Source organism: Lissotriton vulgaris, chromosome 9 (genome assembly GCF_964263255.1).
Source record: "Lissotriton vulgaris chromosome 9, aLisVul1.2, whole genome shotgun sequence".
In the NCBI taxonomy this organism is placed as follows: Eukaryota; Metazoa; Chordata; class Amphibia; order Caudata; family Salamandridae; genus Lissotriton; species Lissotriton vulgaris.
In genome coordinates this window covers 1162028743-1162055540 of record NC_141697.1, presented here as the reverse complement: position 1 = coordinate 1162055540, position 26798 = coordinate 1162028743, and the positions used below count along the sequence as shown (strand labels likewise).

Below are 26798 nucleotides of genomic sequence, written 5' to 3'. Positions count from 1 at the left end.
ATTTCATAGGTTTTTTAAATGCTAATTCCTAACTATAACTGGTGTGAAACCTATGGTTTTTTCAGTGAATTTCATAGGTTTTTTTAACTGCTAATTCCTAATTTTTTTATATGGACTCATACCTATGTGTTTTTTAGTTAATTTTTATTGTTATTTTTTCGCAAATATCTATAGCTTAGAAAGGAATGTTTTTCTAAAAATGAATCCTATATTGTATATTAATATAATATTTTTTTTTTTTAAAAAGTGTATTCTTTTTTTTTATATTTCACTCAGAAGCGCTCCCGGTGGGCGTACCGGTCTGCGCCCCGGTGCGCGTACCGGGACGCGTCCCATCAGCGCACCAACAAAAAAATAGAAAAAAAAAAGGAGTGAGCATGAGGAATGGGGAAAAAAGAGAGTGGTGTAAAGAGAAAGAGAGCTAGAGAGAGAAACACAGAGGGACTGTGTAAGAGATAGTAAAACAGAGAAAAGGTATAACAGGAAGTAACTGAGAAAAGGAAAATGAATAAGGGAGCAAAAGAAGAGAAGAAAGAGGAAGAAAACTAAACCAAAGTATCTGTCTGAACTTAAACCCAACAGTGCCCTATCTCTACTGATATATTTTTTTAAAATGCAAATTACAGCACAAAAATGGAAGGAGAGCAAAAAAATTCCATCGAAATTGTTCTGGAGAGCAACAATAATAAAGTTATTGAACCCAATGACTCAGAATTCATGGATGAATCACGGGACTATGAACTACTTCAATGTGTACAATCAGTAGATTTCCTGATTCAAAATTAGGACATTTCTGACAATCAAATATTAGAAGTTCTGTTAAATTTGGAAAAGGAATCTGAAAAATAAATTTATATTTAATAATTCAAAAATAGTTTGAGACATTATTCATTTTTATATGTATTTCTTAAACTAGTACCAAATTGATTATAATGTAAAGTCAGACTTAAAATATACTGTGCAACTTTTTTGTGTTACATAGTAAGTTTGCTCATAGTTACTTCCTTTCTCCCACTATATTATCTCCAATGTGTATTTAACATCTCTTTATCATCTCCTGCCTCCATATTGTTTCTGCTTTCCTGACAGACTATGCTATGAATTCCATATACCACAATAACTTCTGTAACAACATGCAAGATATCTACAAAGGAGACGGTGTATATTAAATTTTAGACTCTGCATTGGTACCCACATGTTGGTACTTAAATAAAAATAAAAATAAAAAAACAACAAAAAGAACAATTAATAAACATACAATATTTGAAAAGTCTATCATTCTTTTTTCCCCATAGTACGCTCCCCGGTCCGCTTCCCGGTGCGCGTACCGGGCGCTCCCCCCGCAAAAAAAACAATTTTTTTTTTCTTTGCCCCGCGGGGCCCTTTTAAAGCCCCCACATCAAACCTAGGGGGTCAGGGAGGGTCTACTCTGCCCCCTTATGGTAATTTCCCCCTTTGTTTTGGCCACCTCTCATGTCTCGATCCTACCGAGACACAAGATGGCGGCCGCTCCGGACTGTTTAGAATATTTACAGACACCCGAGAGCCAATCAGCTTTCCGTACGCAAGTCGCGTGGCGCGCCGGGTGCGCTCCCCCGTGCGCGTACCGGGACGCGCTTGTAGACATATATATTTTTTTGAACCTAAATTACTCAAAATCCAGTGGAGCACATATCTTGAGACATAGCAAAGGCACATCGGGCTACCAGTCCCTACAATTTTGCCAAATTTGGTGTAAATCCATTCAGCCGTTCGGGCGAAAAGTGAGGTCGACCGCCCTATGGAAATTAACATGGGGAAAACGCGTTTTGGGACCCCCCTTTTATCTCGGCCCCCACTTGACGCATCCCCCCCAAACTTCCAGGAAAGGACCGGAGCTCGACGAGGTCATTTTGAGGAAATTTTCAGGCAGATTCGTCAACCAGCGCCAAAGTTATTCCAAATAGAATTTTGAGATTTAGCATTGAAAAAAATCCTAACTATAACTACCTACTGGCGATATATATATATATATATACACATTTAAAAAAATTTAATTAAAACATTTATTCTTTTAAATTGTATTATTTATATTATTTTTATGTATTATTTTATTCAATTACCCTTTACACCCTAAAAACTAATCCCACCCTTCTCCCTTTAAATACCTCTGCACCCCATAATCATAAGCCACTCTTACTCCTTAAAATAACCCAACACCCTTAAACACGAACCCATCTTAACCCTATAAATATACCATGTACCCCAAAACCCAAACCTATCCCTAAACCCTAAAAATACCCCTGTACCCCAAAACCCAAACCTAGACCGGAACCTGATAAATACCCCTGTACCTCAAAACCCAAACCTACCCCTGAACCCTAAAAATACCCCTGTACCCCAAAACCTAAACCTAGCCCTGAACCCTAAAAATACCCCTGTACCCCAAAACCCAAACCTACCCCTGAACCCTAAAATACCCCTGTACCCCAAAACCCAAACCTAGCCCATAACCCTTAAAATACCCCTGTACACCAAAACCCAAACCTAGCCCTGAACCCTAAAAATACCCCTGTACCCCATAACCCAAAACTATATCTGAAACCTTAAAATACCCAAACACCCCAAAACATATACCTCAGTACCCCAAAACATATACCCCTATACCCATACTTACCTTATCCAAACATTTAAAAAAACATGCTTTTACCATTCATGCATTTACAATGAATTTCGTAGCAAATGTATGCGTGGTAAAAGCATATAAAATGTAATGCCATGCGTTATAATGGCATTGCGGAGTCATGGTACTTTCGTAATGAAAGTATGCGGAGTGATGGTATGCGGAAAGAAAGTTGCGGAATAATGGGTGTTTACCCTCCCCCGGTAAGTACATTGGTGGCACGGCGGCCCACATCTCTAGCAACATACTCATATTTTTTCACCACCCATTTGAAAAATGCCCAGGTCTCTCTCATTGATGGCCAGCACCGACATACACTTTTAGACACGCCTCCCACCACAAGTTCTAGAATTGCGAACTTCAGAGCTGGGGAGCTACGTTCGAATCTCGGCATCAGCTCAACATCCTGTGATTCCAGGCAAATCGCTTTGTCTCCCCGTGCCTACCACAAATGAATGTGTTCTTTTGTGATGTAAATTATGTTCATTCCATGTTGTCGAGTTTGCGCTATATAATATTGCAAGGAAAAATAAAGTAGGGAAACTCGAGTTCACACACTAGTGAACGCGCACTCTTAAGTGCATCAGTAGTGCACTGTGAATCGGAGCGTTTCACAGGCCTGTCACAGATAAGAAATGCTATCAAAACGAAATCGTACAAAACAATATACTACTGGCCGGCAGCAATTCATACCCGGACAACGTCGGGACGGGCTGCTAGTATGTAATACAATAATTCCAATAATCGATAAAAAGAGAAAAATATTCCAGCATGACACTGACTATGAGAGGCATCAACATAAGAGACAAATTCATGGTGCGATAAAAGTTGTCAACAAATCATATTCAGTGGTAGTCAGGTTGAAATACACATTACGAAATGAATATGTTTATAAAAACAAATTCTTGATAAGAACAAATTTAAAGCATAAGAAGATATAAAAATGATGCTTCATATCACCATAGACCATATTCATTACCCTGCAGACCATATTTCCTGTGCTTAATTTTATGCTGGGCACAGCTCACTACAGTCAAACAAACACTCAAAGATGGAAGAGTTTATAAATAATACAGTTGTCTTATGGTGTCTAGCAGTAATATCCTTTAGAAGTGGGAGTAAAATAGTTTTCCTAAAACTGCAATAAAATTTACAGAATACCATTAAGTGCATATGCAGAAAAATTGTCACGCGGGCACGCACAACTCGAGGATTGTAGCGTGCTTAACAGGGTCACCATAAAGTGCTTAATCTCAGCCTGTCTCTCTTTTTTTGGCGAAGCTCATTGTACTTCACTTTTTTTTAATGTATTGATGTGTTGACCAGCCTCAGTCTTAAATTGGGATTCATGAGATAGCACTTTATGGGCTCCGAAATTTGCACAAAGTAAAGCGCCAACACATTTAAGGCAGCAGTGATTAAATTTCAATAGTAAGTCCAAGTTAGACCAGCTTCCACTTAGCACCTGAATGTTTGTAAAGCAATTGCCTTTGTCTTTATAGTTAAGACAAGTAAAGAGTGTCATACAGGGTTAGCCATTTTCCTTACACATACTTTTGCAAAGTGGCACAATGTACTGCCACAGTCAAATGATATTCCCTAGCATTCCCGGATACCAGCAGGCGAGGTCGCTTCGCTCAAATACATTGAATCTGCTACATGCGTCCCGAGCCTTGAAGGCTCGGCTTGGGGGTAGGACTTTCTCCGCTGAGACGGTAAAATTGTGAAATGCTTTGCCTTTGTCTATTCGTTCTGCAGCTTCAGAGATCTGCTTTAGGAAGCAGTTAAAGACAAGGGGCCTCATTTATGAAGGCCTTGTGCCACCGGTGCGTCACTTTTTCCCATTTTAAAAGTGACGCAAAAGTGGCGCAAGACCTTCATAAATATGGCTTATGGCTTTTTCATCAAAAAATCTAAACCACTCCGTTTATATCTAGCTGCTCACATAGCGCCGGGACACCTCTGTGTGAGGTAGCTGTTCGCACTTTAGAAATATCAGTATTATTATTATTATTATTATTATTATTATTATTATTATTATTATTATTATTATTAGCATTGCATTGTGCCTCTTCGACCGCATATTGTATGCTTGGCTCTGCTCAATGCATTTATGCATTTTCCAAAATGGGTGTTTTAAAGCAGGCCCTATTCAGACGTATCCAACGAAAGGTACCAGGGCCAACAACTGTGCATACATAACCCATGTATTCACTGACATAAGTCTAATCAAGGAAACACAACAAGTACGAATAGCTCCTTGTCCATGATATGCTCAGTATCCTCTAGGCATTATGTCTTACCTGATAATCGTTGCAGGGTTGTTTGCATGCTGGACAGTCATTCTTCTAAAGCCTGGACTCAATCTCATGTGGAATGGACCAGGGAGAGCACTGAAGCGCAGCTGCTGAAGCCTAGGTACAGGTATGAACAAAGGACTCCTCTTCAATCCCAATGAGCAGCAGGCCAGCAGATCTTGGCTTCGCCGAGACTTCAGACCTGAGTCCACCACCGCCGACTATGTTGAAAAGAGTCAAGCAGGTGGAGTGAGGCTGTCTTACTCAAGCCAGGTGAGTCAGTTGGACTCCAGGCAAAGATGCAGCCCGGGTCCTAATATCCAACCCACATGTGAGGCAATATATATAGATGTTTCTCCGCACATGCCTTCCAGCCTAGAGTTGAGGTGTGGTGGGAGAACCATCTCACAGAGATTCGCTCCTATTCCCGATAGGCCCTGTGACTGTAGAGAGACGCAACCTGAAGCTGGGAGCTGATGGTAATCAGACCGGAGAGGTCAGGCAAGATAAGGTGAGTTTATTACTACATATGAGCTAAATGGTAACTGAAGGAGAACACGCTGACCCCTCCGCTGCCAGCACAGTTACAGCTACAGTTCAACTAACAACACAATGAACCCTACATTCCATGAGCACTTACATCATCACATGCTAACACAGAATACACAGTACTGAGAGTTCCCTAAGACTGAACTCTAGGACTTACATATAAAGTATTATAGAACTAGAGGAAGAGAGGAGGCGCTGCTGCAGGCCAAAGAGTAACATTGCATCGAATACTCCAGTCCGGGGCTGCAGGGTGGATCTGCTGTGGTCCTTCACCGTTGCTACTGTCTACATGTCAGCATTAGGGCAGTAGGGCGCGCCTGCTATAATCTTAACGCAATCTTGTGGCCCACCGATCCAACCCCATTACATAACATCTGCACAGCCATGACTCCACAGACTTTTTTTATGTTGGCATGTGTTCCGCCCCATATGCCGCCTCTGAACTTCGACCCTCGCCTGCTCTTCTGATTTTCTGGAGCCCTCTCAGTGCAGGTCCCAGACTGGTGCCCTTCCACCTCTCATGCTGTGTCACATGACCTGCCAGGGTGTGGCATAGGAATATTGTGTGCTAAATATCCTTTTTTTCCCCGTGTTGAGTCAAACTAAGCCGCAGGCTCCACTCCTGGTGGTGCCCTTCCGTCAATTCCTTTAAGTTTCAGATTTGCAACCATACTCTCCCCGGAACCCAAAGACTTTGGTTTCCCGGAAGCTGCTCGGCGGGTCATGGGAATAACGCCGCCGGATCGCTAGTCGGCATCGTTTATGGTCGGAACTACGACGTATCTGATCGTCTTCGAACCTCCGACTTTCGTTCTTGATTAATGAAAACATTCTTGGCAAATGCTTTCGCTTTGGTTCGTCTTGCGCCGGTCCAAGAATTTCACCTCTAGCGGCACAATACGAATGCCCCCGGCCGTCCCTCTTAATCATGGCCCCAGTTCCGAAAACCAAAAAAATAGAACCGGAGTCCTATTCCATTGTTTCTAGCTGAAGTATTCAGGCGACCGGCCTGCTTTGAACACTCTAATTTTTTCAAAGTAAACGCTTCGGACCCCCAGGACACTCAGTCAAGAGCATCAAGGGGGCGCCGAGAGGCAGGGGCTGGGACAGGCGGTAGCTCGCCTCGCAGCGGACCGCCAGCTCGATCCCAAGATCCAACTACGAGCTTTTTAACTGCAGCAACTTTAATATACGCTATTGGAGCTGGAATTACCGCAGCTGCTGGCACCAGACTTGCCCTCCAATGGATCCTCGTTAAAGGATTTAAAGTGTACTCATTCCAATTACAGGGCCTCGAAAGAGTCCTGTATTGTTATTTTTCGTCACTACCTCCCCGAGTCGGGAGTGGGTAATTTGCGCGCCTGCTGCCTTCCTTGGATGTGGTAGACGTTTCTCAGGCTCCCTCTCCGGAATCGAACCCTGATTCCCCGTTACCCGTGGTCACCATGGTAGGCACAGAAAGTACCATCGAAAGTTGATAGGGCAGACATCCGAATGTATTGTCGCCGTCACGGGGACATGTGATAGGCCCGAGGTTATCTAGAGTCACCAAAGCGGCCGGGCGAGCCTGGATTGGTCTTGGTCTGATAAATGCACGCATCCCGGGAGTTCAGCGCTCGTCGGCATGTATTAGCTCTAGAATTACCACAGCTATCCAAGTAACAGAAGGAGCGATCAAAGGAATCATAACTGATTTAATGAGCCATTTGCAGTTTCACTGTACCGGCCGTGTGTACTTACACGTGCATGGCTTAATCTTTGAGACAAGCATATGCTACAGGCAGGATCAACCAGGTAGCCGCACCTGACGACGAGGTGGGAGCCGCGTGCCCATCTCCCTGACAGGCCACCTTCACGCGCCCCTCCGTCTCTCGGGAGCCTGCCCGCCTGGGCGGGAGGGCTCGCCGGAGGGGTGCGGAGAGGGTGCGGTCGCATGGGCACCGGCAGGCCCAGCCGTCTTCCCCGGGAGGGAGAGGTGGGCCGAGGCGCAGCCTGAGCGAGATGCAGGGGTGCCGGAGCCTGGCAGCGGCGGCACCACTCGGAACGGTCGTTCCGAGCTGCTGTGGAAACGTGCTGGGCAGGGAGGGGTGATGGTGTGGAGCGCGGGCCTAACGGACATGCTGGGCAGCAGCATCCGAGGGTCTGGCGCCAACCGACCCCTCCTGCTCGGGTCGGACCACTGGGGGGGCACGAGCTGCTGGGGCCGCTCGGCCTTCAAATATATCACCCTATTGAAGAAAATACTATAATATAACCTACACCTGAGCGGGGTACATTTCTGTAAACAGTATTTAAGATAAGACATTTATGTCAGATGGTATTTCTGTATACGATCTTCTGACAAGCAACTCCAGCCGGCCTCTACAAAGGTACTTGGAAAACGGGGGATGGGAGCGGTCAATGGCCATAACTGGTCCTTTGTGGGTTTTAGGATGTCTGGGTACACTAGTTTCAGTTCTTTGAATACATGGTGTTTTTTTACGTTGGCCTTCTTAGCTTTTCTTTCTTTGTGTTTTTTTCTTCATAATTGCACTTTCTTCACACATCAGTGCTAAATAGAGCCAGTCTCAGAAGCCTGCAATGACTTCAAAAATATGCAATTATCTCTGTTCTGCTTAATTACTCTTAATTGATATAATGTATCCTTTGTTCTGTTTTTCCATCTTTACCTAAGTGATTATTTCTGGTAAAGATTGCATCAAAATCTTTTTGAATATTTTGCTCTTTTAAAGTGAAATTCTACCTCCTGCGGAGACTATTATGTTTCAATGATTTCATGCACAGCGATTGCTGGTAAAATACATCTGTGGGCTGTAGTCAGTGCTGTCGAGACTTTATGCACCTGCAAGTATTTGCTGGGTAGCAGCAAGTGGTGGTAAGTAAATATGGGCCAGAGGTACAAACATTTAGAATAGTGATTTCCAAATAGCAAGTTTGATTTTATCGTTATTTAATAATTGCTATTCTTAATGTATGAAAGTTTTATTTTAAATTACTGATTCTTAGTGGGTCGCAAATTGATTTACCTCAATAATATTAATGAGGTAGGTCCCAATTTGAGACCCACTAGTAATCACAGCCATCACAGGGATGGTGCCCGATGGGGTCAGTAGACCATCATCTCTATGATTCCTTTTAAATAAAGCAATTTTCTTTTTTTGAAATGCAACCCGTTTACCTTAAAGGAAGATGACGTGCGTTTAAAAACAAAATAATGAACCGTTTAACTTTTTTTTTTTAAGTAGGCAGTGATCCGTGGTACTACTGACTACTCTTAAAAAAAGGACATTCCCAAAGTGGAAGGGGTCCCTTGTGGATCCCCTTCCCATTTGCGAATGGCTTTCCACCTTCTTTGAGAAAGGTGCAAAACATTAATACATATCACAAGGAATCACTGTTTGGAAGGGATGCCCTAAACATGCTCCTTCCAAATAGCTATTCCTTATGATTTCTTTAGATTCTGGGTAACGTGTTACTGATTTGCTAAATGGACTTAGTATATTTGTCCAATCCATTTTCAGTCGCAAATCTTGTGATTGAGGACCAGATGTACAAAGACTAAGGTTTGCGACTACCCAATAGTGATTTTTTGCGATTCACTACTAGGAAATTGCAAACAGCTGTGTACAACAGTTTGTTTTACACTGTTTGTGAATCCCAGTGGTTCACAGTTGACCTCCTTTATTAATATTCATGAGGTAGGTTGCACTTTGCGACCCATTGAGAATCGCTTAAAACACAGGGATGGGGGGATGCTGGGGACAGAGGGCCGCCATATCTTTTAAATAAAACAATGCTTTTTTAAAAAAAATGCAGTCCATTTTCCTTTAAGGAAAATGAGATGTGTTTGAAAAATAAAAATGAAACATTTCAGTTTCATTTTTAAGAGTGGGCAGTGGTCCGTGGGACGTATAAGAGTGGGGCCATGAGAACAGACATGTTGTAGTAGTAAAAATAATAGATTCATGTCAGAAACCATTGAATCACAAAAGACAGACACATTGTGTAGTTGCAGGACACATGGTGCAGTGGATGTGTGCTTACATTCGAGTAGGAGAAATGGTACCATCGAGGAACACACAGTCCAGTAGCAGGCACAGTGGTACAAAGCATATCCATTGGAGAAAAAAATTATTTGCCTCTCATTTAGAACATGAAAAGTACAGAAAGAGGACGTTCTGATCTTTCAAGAAGAACTCATGTGGGATTTCCCACAAATCTGATTTGCTAGTCTGTAAATCAGAGATAATTTGATATATTTTGGAATTTTATCCATGCCTTCTGCCAGAGAGGAACAATATGGTAAGGTTGTTAAACAGGACTCATCCCTCTACCTCGATGAACATTTATGTGAGGGGTGATATAGTGCTTTGTTCACTAGCAGTGGAAAGATAACCTAGCTTGAGTAATAAAGAGATTTTCACACCACCAAAGTAGCCTGGGATGAGTCAGAAAGTACACTCTGCCTTGAAGAACTAACATGATGAGGTCGCCTCCCTCATGCATCACGAAACCTAGCTACCAATCATGAAAGGTTCCCATGTTGCATTTTTCCATTGCGCATAATAATTGCACAGATGATGACCTAGAGCAGTCCAGATATTTCACAGCTAACAAAGACTGCACTGATCCACTTGGACTAATGGATCCATAAAGCAGGCCCTGTCATGGCCATGGTCATTCTTATTTGCAGCATTTTGATGGCATCCTTGGCATGATGGTGTGCACATGAAGACTAAACAAGAGTTAGAAGCTCGAGGTGCAAACCTAGAATGGAGCCAATCAGGAGGTGGTAGTGGGCAATGGAACCCATGACAATGTGACAGTGACATTGATTAGAGGCTAGGCTCCCAGAGAGCTCAATGAAGGCCCTGGCAGATTGCCATAGTTGAAGCAAAATAGACGCTCACTCCATCTGTGAGAAGTGTGGCTCAATGGTTAGAGCGGCAGACCCTGATGCAGACGTCTGGCCCGGGACCAGGGTTCAATTACGGACCTGATAATTCTCGCCTCAGTGCCTATTCCAATCATGGAGTCCCACTTTGCAACTCTGGGCAATAGCTTGCTTAATCTCCACAACGGCCCCCACAACACTAAGGATGCCTGGCCTCCACCTTGGGGGTGCCCAGGAGTGGACGCCTCACAGGGAAAGCCAGGATGGGTTCCACAGCGGTATTCGTACAAGTGCCTTGAGACCCTTGCGGGTGAGTAGTGCGCTATACAAGTATCAATTTACATTTTTTACATTTTACATCTGTGTCAGTGACAGTACATCCGATGGCAATGTGCAGGCTGAAATATCCTTCGAAAACAACTCTAGTGACATAAGAGAGTGCTGGTGACAAACACAGGATAGAATGGTACAGGAAGCAGGAGAGAATGTGGCTCGAGAGTGGCTGTATAGGTTCAGATTTGGAAGAAACAAGTACCTAGGGAGCAATGAGGTGGAAGAAAGAGTGTTGAAAGGGCAAGGGACCTTTTGAGAAGTGTTGAAAGGAAGGAGGAAGAAAGTGAAATGGAAGAGGGACAGCTGTGGAAGGGAAGGCGGAAAAAAGAGGGAGAAATTCAATGTGAAAGGTGGCGAAAAAAGGTAGGGCTGAAAAGGTAGTGGTGGAATATAAAGTTTCGGAGCAAAGGATGAGATGAGATGTGAGAAAGCTACAGGGAGAGTTGCGAAGAAAGATGGAAAACAGAGGAAGAGCTGTCTGATCAAATTCTGAGTGGATGCGAAGTAATACTGGAGAACGGAGATTTGCCAGTGAAGTGTGAGAAGGGGATGTTCAGGAGGCATGAGCGGGAAGAGACATAGTTGCCGGGATCTGCAGGAGGAATGACATTGGAACAAGGTGGAGGAGAACTGCAGTGATGTAACCTGAGAGGGATCTGAGGGAGCTCCAGGAAAAGAAGGGGGAGGAAAAAATGATAAAAAAGAGAGATGAGAGGTAGGAAGAAAGATTGGACAAGTAGAGATGAAAGTGAAGGGAAAAGACAATAGTACAAAATGAATGAATCCTGCCAGGTGGAGCACTGAGTGAAGGAGGGAGGACTAGTGAAGCAATGAAATAAGGACATCAGATCTTCAGTGGGAGACAAGCGAGTTAATGATGAGATGGTACTGTTAGTTGTACCAGGGAAAGACATCATTGGGATATTTCGGGATATTAGTGGCTGTGCATAAGCTTTGTGCTCCTGCTCCTACCGCCCTGAGACCCCCTCCTAAATGCTCAACATCCTTGGTGTGTTAGTGGTGAGGTCTTTTATATGAAATATTTTGCATTAACAAACTTATAACACTTAGACACACAAATGTTATTTATAAAGAGAACTTATGTTTAGATTGACTATAGTTAAAGTAGGCCTGAATTTTAAAATATCTAACGTTAATTGCCATTTTGGCTTAGCAAAACGTGACAATTTTATTTCTAGGTGAGCTGACGTTCTAATTATAGAATAAAGTGTTCTTTTGCCTTCTTTCCCATGTAGAGAAATTGTCGCCTTTCTTTGTGATAATTATGGAATAGTGTAATGAATAGCCCATTCAAAATACACGAGCACAGTTTAGCGTCATACTTGTATCTCATATACTGATAGTGTAAGTTTGAAGGACGCATAACAAAAATGTTTGCCTTATTAAAACCATGGAAACCTAACAAGCACATCATTGTATTTTCTTGGTTTAACCTGATTGAATAGCCTTATGAGAACTGCGTGTAGGTGAAACAAATGGTAGAGATGTGTTTTAATATAGTGAAGATTTGAATTGGGTAGCCAGTCTGTGACTTGGAATTCGAATAGGACAGAGCTGAGCAGAAGATTTTAAAGTGCTCTTCCAAGTGAGAGAACTGACTTTACTTTGGGTTTCCCTTCAAGGGGACACTACGCTGGTTTACTCCATGAATTTAAGATTCAGATTTACTTTGAACTGAATGATAATTGAGGCATACACAATTTGATTGTTAACTGATGCTAACCTGTTTTTGTGGTCTATAAATAATTAGCCTTTAATAAAACTCACAGTTTGAAAACTAAATTATTCTCTGACTTTCTTGTAGGGTCTAATGTGCTTCGCTTCTATTGAATGTACTGACTTGCTGGCCTGGCTCAGTTGTGAAACTTGATACATTCGATAGTGCTTAAGGTTTCCTACAAGCTGGACAAAGTAATGTGCTAACATAATCTGGTAGTAAATGATGGTTTCCAGCTGAGGCTTGGTTGATTTAAAATTGGCTCCCAAACTTAAAATGTTGCCTTGATTTAATCTGTGTTCTCGATCTTCCATGGTCCCATTTGGATTTTTGAGGGCATTACAGTGTTCCTGAACACAGTGTAGTATCATCAGAGTGTAAGTACTAGTAGGGTTATTGTCTTTTGATTGAGAGTTGGGGTGTTTGTGATTTTGATGATTTGTCTTTAATTTATTTTTTGAAAAATCTTTTTATTAAAAAAAAAACATAAACCATACAAATCAAATCAAGACAATACTTTACTATATTCTTACCATAAAAAAGGCTCAAGACATGGCAAATATATACATTTAGGCGTCGGGGAACATTACAAAAGAGCTTGCATTGTCGTTCTCGATTTGTCTTTATTTTGAGCTGCAGTGTCCAATGTGTCAGTGTGTTGAGTTCTAGATTTGAGTGTCCTTTAATGTGTATCACTTGTGCTTTCGGTTTAGGTCATCGGATGAGTCGAAGTCCAGGATCCCAGGATAGATATATTTAACTGGTATTTCACTTGACTGTTAAGGTTGAGGTTTTGGACTGTGAAGCACCATTGCCACACCAATGATAGGGCCTTATTAAACTTCTGTGTGAGATTGTACTAACTGAGAGAGATGTTTAATTGATCCTTCACGTGCAGGAGTAGACCACACTAGTCAGAGTGAGTTTCCACAGGCCGAGAACTCGCTTGTGTGTTTAATAGCACTAGGGGAGAGCTCTTTTATTATTTTCCCTACAGTGATTGCTAATTCTATATTTCTTTAGGTAATCAGATAAGGATTGTTTATGCGAAGCAAATAGAAATGCAGTGAGAATTGATTTATACTGTGAGACAAGACATTAGGGGGCATATTTACAATAACTGGCGCATCCGAAGCGATGCGCCAGTTATTTTGCGCCACAGCTCCGACACCCATGGTGCGCCGCATTTACAATGCGGTGCACCATGGGGCAAAAACGGCACAGATGCGTGACGCATCTGTGCCGTAAAGGCAGCGCATTGCTGGAGTTTCGTCGCAAGCGCGACACAGCTCCAGCATTACTCTGGGGGGCCATATCTGTCCAATGCTTCAAGCAGGCGCAGTGTTTTGACGCAGCATTGCCTAAAAGTGCCTGCCCTGGAATGCCCACCCTGCGCCGGAACGCCCACATGTGGCGCAGAGCTTTACAACGTGACGCATCTGCCTAGATGCGTCTCGTTGTAAATGGGTCGCAGGGATGCGCCACGTTTACCCCGCCGTTGCGTGACGCAACGGCGGCTTAAAAGTGGCGCAAGTCCGACATAAATCTGCCACTTTGTGTTGCTCTGGGATTGTTGTTTAGCTTGTGCGACGCAGTGGGATTGGTCATTACCTTATTTAGTGTTGCACTGCAATAGGTCGGTTCTGTGGAGTCGCGCTGGGATTGGGTGTTTATATCATTTAGGCATGGTCATCTGCTAGAAGCTGAGGGAAATTTCCACAGAGACTGACAAGTTATGCGTTTATTTTGTGTGTGCAGTAAAGATGAAGGTCTTTAAGAAAATAAGAGCTATGTTGAAAAACGAAGATGTACCTGTGTGACAGGATGAGGAGACTGCTCCAGAGGACATGCCAGCATAGGATATGGCCACTAATGTGGGACTTCACACATATGTTTGGATCAAACAATGGAAGAAGATCACATCAAAAAGATAGGTGTCTGCAATTTTCCCTGAACGGTACAGTTAAAGTGAGAAAAAATCTGAGAAGAGTGATGTATGAGATGAACCCTCAACCAGGGCCTTACAGTTTCAAGTGTTCAATGCATGGTAAAATGCTGCGCATGAAAAGGAAAAACATAAACATAAAACACAAATGAGAAATAAAGTCAGTAACTTGATGGAGTGAAGATGGAATGTGAGACAACAGGGTATGTTGTGAGAGTGTGCTTGGGGGGTGTGAGTACTTCTCCTGCAATTGTAAAAGAACAGACATAGGCGAAAAAGTCAGGAGAGGGAGGTGGGGGGTGACAAGATAGAGCATGGGAGTGACAGTGGTAGGAATTATGATTTCTTGGATGATTTTCTAAATTCCCGACTACCTCCATGCAATGTTGTCCCTCAACCTGGAGTGCAATCTCCACCACAGTTGGAGGTCATAGGAAAATGGGAAAACTTCTGTAGGAAATGCTGGTGACCCAGCTAAGCAGGGCGAAAAGGAGGTTTACCCCCTGGGTCTCTGGAGATCCTAAGTATGCATCTGGCCACTACAGTTTTAGTTGCACAATCACAATCTCTAGTTGCCACTACAGCCATAGTTGCAGAATTGCCATCTTCAGATGTCCTTGCCGCACCTGTCACCACCGCAGCTTAAGTTTCAGAACCACAATCTTGATCAGAAGGAGCTCGATATCATAAAATTAAGAGCACAATTTGAAGAGCTTGTAAAGGAGACTCTTGAACTGTACTTCATAAACATACAATGAGGCTCAGCTTTTGTTTTTGAATAGAGAGGCTGCAAGATTCACCTGTGAGGTGCATGTTAGGTTGGAGGAGTTGGCTGCAGTAAACGGGATAGCGAGAAGAAGATAGAGAAATAAATAAAACCACTTACCTTGCACTACCCCCTAGCCCTCCCCGCCCCCACCCCGCCTCACCACCCCACTGCATTTACCTGTGGAAGCTGCAACTGGTTCAGTGAGGATTTTTGTATTGATTTGAATGTAAATAATAACTTGTGGAAGAATTTTAGGATGGTGATGATGGATGCTGAGTTAAAGAAAATGAAATTGCCAGGTTTGAAGGTTAATTTTAAAGAATTGATGGAATTCACTGGGGGAGGGAAAGTACAAAAATATAAGCGCCAATGGTTGAAGCATGAAGGGAAAAAAAGAAAAAGAAAGGCACAGGAGGAAAGGAAGAGAGACTGTGTCAGTGCATCAGAAGCTGGTGAGTTCTCATTGAGAGAGGTGTCCAAAGAAGCGTACATTCATGTACCCTGGAGTCATGGTAATCCCTTGTCATTCACAAATCAGTTTAAGAAGTTGAGGGAGAATTCTGACAAGTAATACACTGAGGCGGACAAGATTGTGAAAATCTGGAAAGTGCTTCAGGTATATTTGAATACATTTTTCAAAAGTGTGGTCCTCAAGAATTTGTGTTGCATTTTAATTAATACTCTGGTCTGGAGCGATTAGGCAAATCTGCTGTGGCAACTTCAACTGTTGTCACAGACGGCGTGAAGTCACAAGGTCCCGGGGGCCGCCGGCTCTAATTTTGAATTAGACCAATAGTGACCCACCTCTATCCTGCCAGCATGGCTTCCTTCAGTCCTGACTTGGAAAACATTGGTGTGTGTTCCACCCCTGACGTCTCCTTTGAGGAATCGTGCTCTGATTGGTCACCCTCAGTCACATCACTGACCAGCCTGGAGAAAAGGAGAACTTCTCACAGTGGATCAATTACCATGTGCCTTGTCATTTGTGGGTTTTTTGGTCTTTTGTTTACCTCATTTAAGTCCTATGAGTACAAAGATTTTTTACTTTGCCCTTTTTCTGCATTCATTCTTTATCCTGAAAATTGCGTTTGCTTCACACATCAATAACATCAATAATTAATCTAGTCAGTCCCCAAAAGGCTGCGATGCACCAAAATATATAATTATCTCTGTTCTGCTTATTTACTCTTAATTAATATTGTGCATAATTTTTTCTATTTTATTCATCTTTGCCTTGCTAGTTCATTAAAAGATTGCATCCAATTAATTTTTTATATTTTAGTCTTCCAAGGGAAAATTTCAGTCCTGTGGAGACAGTTAAATTACTATGACTCTAACTATAGGGATTGCTGGTGAAGTAGCTCAGTAGACTGTGTCTATTATTGAGAATATTTGCACCTTGAAGTAATTCCTGGGGTGCTTTGTTGTATTAAGCGGTGATATGGTAAGAGACTATGAACTTAATTCACAAAGGTAACTTACGCTTGTGAGTAAGTTTAAACTTTGGAGTAAGGTTACTACTTTTCGGTATCCAGAAACTTCACTTTTGAAGTAACTTACACTTCCTTTTGTAGTAGGTCCAGCACTACACGTGGCCAACCACTAGTAGTGCAGCACCCTCCATAAAAAATAACGCAGCTACGGACTTACTACAAAAGTGTAAGGGCCATATGTATCATTAACCTGATTTGCGATTCCCAAATAGCGATTTTTAAGAAATCGCTATTTGAGAATCGCATATAGGTGTGTATGTACAAAATCGAATTTTTTTTTTGATTTCTTCAAATTCCTTAATTGCGATTATCAAATTGCAAACCGCAAGTAAGGAATACTTTCCCATTCATTTCTATGGGCCTGGAGGCCCATAGGGATGAATGAGAAGTTATTCTCAATTTGCGATTCTCAATTTGCTAATTGCAAATTGAGAATAATTTCAAGGGTACAGGGGTGTCCAAAGGACACCCTGTTGCACCCCTGAAATTCAGTACCTTATGGGTCACCCCATTACTTTAATGGCACCCCTGAAATAGGCATGGGTGAACATGTGGCGCACATACATGCCCTAAGGGCATGTATGTGCGTCACATGGCATTTTGAAAAATGCAAAAAATTCGCAACTTACCACCAACTAGAAGTTGGTGGTAATTTGCGATTCCTTAAGGACATTTTGCAATTTTTTTTAGCTTCATACATTGCATTTAAGGAATCGCAAAATTTGCGATTCCTTAATTGCAATTGCAAAATAAGGAATCGCAAAATTTGAGATTCCTTGTTTTGCACCAAATCTGGCTTAATACATACCATTTAGCAAATTTGCATTCGCAAAGGCCGAAATTCTGCGAATTTCGGCCTTTGCGAATGCGAATTTGCTTGATACATACTACACTTGCTTGATAAGTTACTACAAAGTGTGGGTTACTACAAAAGTGCAATTTGTAAATCATGAAAAGTAATAAACATATTCAAAAGCGTAAGTTGCTACAAAAATGCAGTTAATGAATAGCACTTCAGTTCATAGTTGGTTTTGTGGTACTACTGTAGCACCACATAATGCAGTTGTGAATAAAGCAGACAGTGTAGAGGAAAAGGGAGTTGTGACTCACAAGGAGACATGAAATAGTAGCAGACAGAGGTGTGCAGTGGTAGAAGATGTTTCAGTTTAGCAGGAGACCTGGTGCAGTGTGATGGCAGCAGTGGGAAGAATGTTGTAAAGACAGAAGATGCAGGGCCAGGTTTAGACTCTGGCAGAGCGAGAGAACTGCAGTAACTCGGCAGCCTACTTTATCATCAAACTTGAGTCAAGGAAAGTCAGTCAATTTCCCTCCCATTGGCCCCTATACCAGGAGTGGAAGACATGGGAGGAAAAATATAGAAACACCCCCATGCATCCAACTTTGGGAGTGTATTTACCCAATACAATAAAGTATGCTTAACAGGCGCTTTAAAGATGGCACCCACTTGGCAAACCTTCAGTGCTGTGAATAGAGCCGCTGTAGCCACAGTACTGCCGTAGCCACCAGCGCGTGAATATCGTGTGTCCTGGCCCAAGTTGACCAGAGAATCATTCCACCTGGTTGCGTTAAAGGTTGTAAATCTGCCCATCTTTGGCGGGAAGTCATGAGCTCCAAGTCAGCTGCAGGAAGTTGTGCAGGAGATCTGGGACAGTGCCCACTGTAACTTTATGGCCCTGAGTTGTGTGCAGAAACACCATGTTCCTTGCATACTAAGGAGGGTCTTTCTTAGTTGTTCAGGGATTGCAGGGGCTCAGCTACAGGATGAATACTGAGCCGCATTGAAAGTGGCGTTCTGACTGCCACTGCTGAGGAGTATGCCATGCTTTAACAGCCGCATACTCTGAGTGATGTCACTTTAGGATGTAGAACAGCATGATGCATTACATTATGATAACCTTATGGTTTTGTCTCCTCCCTCTCCACTCTGTCCTCTGAGCCATCTATGCCTTCTCCTTTAAACATGCTATTGTCATGCCTCTATTAAAGAAACTAAATGCTGGCTCCTGATATCTAATAAATACTTTACTTCTCCCAGATGCTGGAATGACAGGAGTTCAAACCCCTTCCCAATATTTTTCTATTTATTTTGAGTGTTGGTCCAGTGAGTCTCATACCTCAGAGACCTTGATTATACTGGACAGAAGCTGAACAAAGAGGTTCACGCAGGAACATCACAACAAAGAACAAGATAGGAATGGTCAGAGTAGAGGTGTCAAAACATCAAGTGCAAGCCTGAAGAGAGGTGTTGTTGGGTGCCCACCGAAGGATGGCAATGGGGAAGAGCGATAAAGATGCACGAAAGAAGACATGTACACACATATACACATAAAAGATAGCTATGGTCACATGAGTGTTGCCACAAGGTACATGCTAACATAAGGACATTACCGTAATAAAATATATTCCGCTCTATATACATAGTATATATGTATATGGATGAGCATATCCTCTTTACCCTGCTTATCCCTGTGCCCATCCTGTCTGCCATTCTCACTCTTCAACTCACCATGATGACTATCTCTCACAGGCCCAATTTTATTTCCTCAGCCTCCTATAACTTCTTATCCACCAACCTCATTTTGCTTCACCTCACAGACACTTTCATACCCTTCATCATTAACATTGCCACACTTAGAAACAACACCTCCATGGCACTAAGCTGTTTCTCTTGCTTCCTATCTGATGGAACCTACTTTTAGGTTTCACCTGAACAGTGATTGTGCACAATAAGCAAAGTCAGTTGTTAATAAAGCCTCAAAATAGACTTAGAGCCTGTCCATGAATTACCTATGCGTACCAATGGTTGTCTTGCACGTCACTCGTTTCCTTGCTTCTTATTGGTCCCGCCTCAAGCTTCCTCTCGGCTGCTCTACACTTCCTGCTTTCTTCCCAGTGCTTCTGACCCTGCTATGGACCATGGACCTATCATAGATTTGTGTTTGCGGACAGTGTCCTTCCACAGTCCGCGTACTGCTCCAGGCACTTGATTTTACTGTTCCCCATGCACTTTAGAAGAGTGACTGGCAAGGTACGGTCCCCCCTCATCCCCCTACCCATTGTTGCTTCTTCCTCCTCATCCCCCACAGCTCCCTCATGTTGACCCTCCATGCCTTCCTCCTGTTGGTCATTGCTGCTCTCTCCCTCCTCCCACTCACCTCTTTGGTTACCAACCACAGCCTCCTGTACAGTGTTTCTGTTTCCTCCCTCCCTCCTCTCACCCCCAGTCCTTTTTTTAGACATATTGCACAGCAGCACAGGCTTCTAAGCAGCATGGCTTATAGAACAAAAAAGCACTAGAACGCGGTCGCTGCCGGCTGAGTCATAGTGATTGTTTTGTTTACTTTGAGCTATGTTACAGAGCAGCCCGTGCTGCTGTGCAACATGTCTAGAAAAACATTGACAACGCCAATAGATCTCGCATAAATGAAACCTATTGGCTTTGTTAGTGCTTGTCATAGTGCCCTACTGTCTTCCCATCCATCTGTCTATTCTAGTATTCCAGGATTCAGTTGTGAGGCCTCTTCTTTTTTTCTTGTTTTCCTACCACCTTTAAGGTAATGAAATCCAGATCTTCTCTTTACCATCTTTTACAGCTTGTCTTCAAACTCCCTTTTCATATTTCTTAATGACACAAGCCACTGGAAGACTTGCAGTCTATTCATGCTGAACTCATCCAAAAAGGAAGTACTCTACGTTCCCAATCCAGTGTCTAACAATTTTTACTTATACTCATGAATTTTCCCCTGACATCCTTACCCCCATCTTTGTCTTCAAGTCTCCTTGCCATCCTCTTTAACTTAACTATGAATTTTGAACTTTAATCACTGCTACTGCTGAAAGATAAGTGTATAACAAACACAAAATCCACCCTCACCTTTCCGTCCAGATAGTAAAAGGCCTAGTAAATTAGCTTTCAATAAACAACATGGAATACTGATATAGTGAGTCCCTTCTTAAGTAGACATTTACCCTATAGCCTTATACCCCACAGCAGAGGGCTATACCGGTTGTTAAAGACCCTGAACTCAAATTGTAGGTCTGAGCCACAGGTGGGGTCTATAATTAGGGAGAGGACCTTTAACAACTGGTACAGTTCAAGGCAAAAGGGCTATAAGGCTATTAGAACATTCTGTGCAGCTCCGAAAACCAATACGAATTCACTATAGTTGAAGACATTCATGACAGGTTATATGATGCGTGGAATGACATTTTGAAATAGCTATGCAGCTGATGACACACCAAAACTTAGGGGCCCATTAGGATGGCGGGCGGATTGCCCCTGCCAGGCCCGCGGTAGCCAGCCCCAGCCTGGCGGGGGCAAGTCGCCCGCCATCCGCACCTAAATTCCCCCCGCCTTATTAGGATGGCGGGGGGACCGCGACGGACGGGAAGACCGTCCGCCGCTTTTCCGCCCCGGTCGCCTTGCAGCCGGGGCGGAAAAGGTTTAATATGGAGGCGGTATCTATGAGACACCGCCAGCCATATTAGCATGGGCTTAGTTAGATGCCTTTCCGTGGTGGCATCGCATGTGGAGACACAATGCGGGGACCCGTTGCGGGCCCCCAGGGACTCCGGGGGGTGGGGGGTGCACATGGGGGGTACCTATGGTACCCCCCACCATTACAAAGTACAACGTGGCAGGCACCGGGCGGTGCCTGTCACGTTGTGCTTTGTAATGCATTGCATGTATCTTCAGCATTGCGGCAGGCAATGCTGAAGATACAGGATGGCCCGCCACTGTGGCAGGCCATCCTGGAATTGGGCAAGTGAAAAGCTCAATGATCTCGTCTTTGAGTAAGGACTCAAGTTCTTTTTCAACAGCTTCCTGTAAGTGAAAGACAATTTGTCTGTGTCTTTGAGCAATAGGACGGACGTCCTCATTATTCTGTAATTGGACTTTTATAGACTTGAGTTTTCCCAACCCATGAAACAATGAAGGGAATTGACTTACTATTTCATGATGAGCCTTCATGTTACATGGATAACAGTCTCATCTCAGCAGCTGTGCTGAATCTGGATAAGCAGGTGCTTGATGCCGTACCTTGAAGTACATGAATGGGTGCTTGTACTTTTGATTTCTTATTTTTCATCATTGCTGCAAATTAACTTTAACCTTTTTAGCGTTGTTAATGCAGCCCATGTATGCGCTTTAGTTTTCGAAGGCGTAAGTCAGGGCAATGGAGACAGTTCAGTATATTTCTCCTTAGGCATAATATTTATTGACACACCACTATCGGTAATGAAAGGTATTGAACAATTGTTGACTTTTAATGTGATTTTCGGACAATGTTTGAATTACTTTGGTGCTCTGTTGTGTCGACTTTTCTTGGCTTGATTTATTTTCCTCACATGCGGCCAGCCACACATGCAAACATTTTTCTGAGGTAAACATCAACATGGCACAACCATCTTCTTCACTTTCACTTGACATTGATATTGAAGAACTGTTTGACAAACATTTCAATTGCGATCATCTGCATATGGTGTCGATTTGCCTCAGCTGATATGGTTGTTTGGCCTTATGGGAGTGTGTCGAATGTCACTTCTGGAACATTCCAGTGGCCATTTTGTCTTCGTGCCGTGGCACACTTACTTTTTCCTTCGCCTTGCAAACTGTTACAAAATGGTTCTCCTTTCCAAAGCCTTTGCAGATTTGCTCACTGATAGGACATTTACCTTCATGTGGAATTGAAAATCCACACCTGAAGCACAGCTTCTTTTTTTGTGGAGAATTCACTCTGTGTCCCTCGGCCTTGTGCTTTTATGACTTCACCAGAAACATTCTTAAGGTACTTGATAATCTTCTTGTTATCTGCTTCTTCTATTGCATCAATGAAATCATCAAATGTGTGTATTCAAGCAGTCCATCTGTTGCCAATATTCAGCTTTTTGGCAGCATCGAATGGCAGTTTTGGTTTCAAAAAGGCAGCGGCATTGTAACCATTGGTGCGTGGAACTTACTGATGAGGAGAATAGAGTTCTTTCAGTTCCTGCTTGGTGATCTTGTTTATGCAACACATCTCTGAGGCCTTGCGACGAGCCGGCCTCTGGCTCATCTTTGATAATGATGACCAGAAACGTGACCTCTTTCTTGGTCTCCATTGGAAAGCAAACTTTCATGATTTCAATCACTGCTCTTGGGGTTCTGAACTTAGGACAACTTTTGAGTTGTTCTAAACCCCACTCAGCAGCTTTGGTGGAGTGCTCCTTCAAGTATAGACTGCTCCACAAGCACAATCTCTCTCGTCACTCCCTCCAGTGTTGTGGCCTTAATGGCTCTCTTTAATTCAGTACTGGTAAACAGATGACCATTTCTTGTATCACTTTGCCTCTAGGCGTCTCTTTGTCTGTCTGACACCTGCTTGATCTCTGCCTCGAAACGCTTCTGTTTACAGCGTTGTCTGGCAATTTGCTGCTTATTCAAATCCTGTTTGCATCTACCTATAGCGTTATCACTCTGTGTGATGTATGGCTTTATGTTGCGTAGTAGTGGGGTGCCTCTCTTTGCTGATTTCCCAGCAGGTTCTCAGCCAATGATGTGTAGACTTCTCAGTGAAGCTTTTGTTATCTTCAAATGCTTTACACAGATTAGGGCTGCGCTTTGACTCCACATATGCTAAATGTCGATTCCGCACTTCGAGGGAGGCACATGTGGCACGCACAAGCAGTTTGCTGGCCCACAGCATACTCCTTGGGAGAGCACTGTAGATCTTCAGGTTACTTATCCCCTATCTCGTCAAAAGCGACCTGCCCAGCCTGGGTACTCGCCAATGACTACACCAATGTCTACGACGAGCTTAGGAAAACATGTCTTTATTCTTCTGCACGTAACCACAAACTCAACATTCTAAACCTGAATTTACTTTACTACGCTCTAATGCTTACATCACAGTTCTACGGGGTCCATGAAGAGCCACAAGAGTTCCGTCATTACAAACTCACACAACCCTACAAAGATGTACATATGTATGTGCATACAAATGTGTGTATGCATGAATGTATATATGTATGCATATGGTACTTCTGCAGTGCGAACCTAGCCAAAAGGCAACTGAGGGCTGTAGAGGGTTAAAGGCAAGCATACAGTAAGTTAGTGATCTGAAATGTAGTTGGGCTGTAGATGGTTAATGCATCTTTATGTGGTGTTTTTTAAATAGGTCTGTCTTCAACTCTTTTCTAAACTGGAGCAGCATTCTGCAGCCCTGATGGGTATAGGGATGGTGTTCCAGATCCTGGGTCTGTAAAGGGAAAAAAGGCCTGCTGGCTAATTTTCTTTCCAGACCATAGTACGAAAACCATATAGTATAAAAAGGGTAATCATTTCACTTTCTAGGATTTTACATTGTAACTAACATTGTTGTTGGCTCTAATTGTGCACTTGTATGTTCTACTTCTTGTGACGCATGTAATAATAGTTAAGACTGTTAGACATGTGAATTTATGTGCACGTTGCATGTGCTCACACTGTTATTTAACTTGAACTAATGCATCTTTGCTCCTGTTTATTTCCATAGACTGGGTGTTCATTAGCTTTCGACATGATGCGTAAGTCATAGTACTCACTGAACCCCCCCCCCTCATTTTTTATTAATTCTTACCTTAGGTACCTGTAATGACAACAAAAAAATCAGGTCTACCCATAAAGTAATTTTAACTATCCAGTGTTACCTAATTAGGCACTCCCACCAGAAGGAGGCAGAGTCCATCCCGGAAGTATTTCCTTACCAGGACTGGGTAGGATTAACTATGATGAAGCATGCCACCAAAGAGTGGGTGAAATTTCCTTATCAAGAGAAACTGGTTTGAGCGGGACATTGCTAGTCCCCTATTGATGTAGTCTGCTGCACTGGTTGTGAGATATTATCCGTTTACTTCCACCAATGCCGTGCGTTGCGCAAAGCATTTTTTGTAGAATGTCTCTAATGTCCATGTAGGATGTGAGACTTACAGAGAGGCGACAACAAGAAGAGAGAGAGGAAAAAATTGAGAGAGAGAGAAATAAAGAGACAGAGAGAGAGAGATAAAGGGAGAGTGGGAGCTAGAAATAAGATGAGAAGCAATAGTCCTCTTATAAACAAGTTAATATGGAAGAGTGCCTAGAAAACAATGAAACGAGTCTAACTACCTCAACATGAAGGCTTCTCGAGGCACATGCTGGCGTGGAAACTAGTGTAAATAGAAGTTTATCGTCCCCTAAAGGGAATAAGGGGCTTTACAGTTTCTTATCTTTCCTGTGCATGTTGTCCCTGGTGAGGTCACTATTGTGTGCTCTTGTCTCACTCCCCGGCAGGTCTGCAGTTAGATAAGCTGTCCACGGCCAGATCGTGTTGAACTGAAAGAGAAGCCGGGGACCTGCCTCCTGAGTGATGCTACCAAGAAGGGAGGGAAGTCAGGTCTCTTATGAGTGAATGTCTTGTGCGCTGTCTTTACAATTAAACAGATTGGACCCGATTCACAGAACTAACTTAAGACAAATTCCTAAACTTACTACTTTTGGTATTCACAGAAGTTAGGATTTTGTCTTAAGTCTGCCTTAAGTCTGTCTTAAGTTTGCCTTAAGACAAATTTAAGACAAAATCCTAACTTCTGTGAATACCAAAAGTAGTAAGTTTAGGATTTTGTCTTAAGTTAGTTCTGTGAATCGCCCCCATTATCTTTTAACTGCTTGCATGAGTGTGCATCAGTACTTACCAGTGTTGGTCAAGTAAGACTGATGCTGCCATTATAATTGAGGGTTCCGGTTTAATATTTTATTTTTACACATAAATACAGACAGAAAACAATGTGTTTCCTGTCTGTATTTATTTTTAAAAGCAGAAATATAATGAAAATGGTGCTTCTTGTGAGAGAGACTCCAAGCTGTCTGTCTTTCGTGAATTCCAGGCAACAGTTGAGCAGATAAACAGCATGGGGAGTTAAAAAACATGTGTAACATAGGTTGAGATTTCCCTAAATACAGGCATATGTCAATGTATATTTGTAGTAACGCTAATATGTACATGTGAGTAGCGTGTTATATGTGGCTGCTTAAATTTCTAAAACGTGACAGGCATCCATGTATGTGTGCACATCCAAGAATTAAATAAATGTAGAAATATACCATTTTACAGATCCATTTATTCTCTCAACACAAAATAAATATGGATAAATACCAATAAGAGGGGCACAAAATAAGTATGGATAAATATAGGTGGAAATGTTTAAAAAAATACCTTAGAAACAGGGGCCCTAAGTATAATGATGCAAAAAACCTAACGTCAGTGTGTGCAGCCACATACCTCTTATGTATTATAGATTACGAAGTGCTGCAGACTTCTTTGATGCCCACTGCGGTGCTTGTTCTTAGGTTTACTACTCAGTGTAAGAAACTGGTGCACATTATCTACAGGCACATGCACTAAAGCATTAAATTAACACATGTTCCTTTTTCAGTGTATCAGAAAATACCATTCAATGTATTTGTCCAGGATCGCAAATGGTAGTTGGAAATAATAATGCAGTAGAGGTAGGGGTTTTACGTCCTTCTGTATAGGATATATTTTACAAATGCATTTAAAAAAAATGAATGAATGTTTCTAAAGGTATTATTTCCATGATTTGTCAAATGCCAACTTACATTGAGGAGATTGTGAAACTTTCATTTAGACAGCTACAAGTTGTCACACATGCTGCTAGTCTCTTATTATCTTGCCTTTGTATAAAGTATACTTGCTTATAGGGACCTTTATTCAACCTCTTCATCCATTAGTCTGTTACTATGTTAGTCCCATTTTTCATCTTCCCCCACTACAGCCATTAGCTAACTTCATTGTGAGTGACTGCATTGTGTCCTTTCACAAAGTGCACCTCCACACACACAAAGTAGTTCCCTTCAGTGCCAAAGGCTATAATAGAAGTGAGTGTGTTTTGAAACCCAAAAATATTTTTGTTGTCAAACACTGTTTTTTTTTTTTTTAGATTGACGAAGCCCCGCATCTTGCTCAACAATAATGTTTTGAAAAACCCATGAAAAAACAAAACAGACCTATGGGCATATTTACAAGGACTTAACACCACCAGAGTGCAATTTTATTGATGCTACAGTCGCATTTCTTTGC

General features: G+C 42.5%; 1 pseudogene; it reads right to left on the bottom strand.

The window, feature by feature from the left end:
* Positions 1-6187: 6187 nt before the first annotated feature.
* On the bottom strand, positions 6188-7302 carry LOC147692952 (18S ribosomal RNA; annotated as a pseudogene).
* Positions 7303-26798: the final 19496 nt, after the last annotated feature.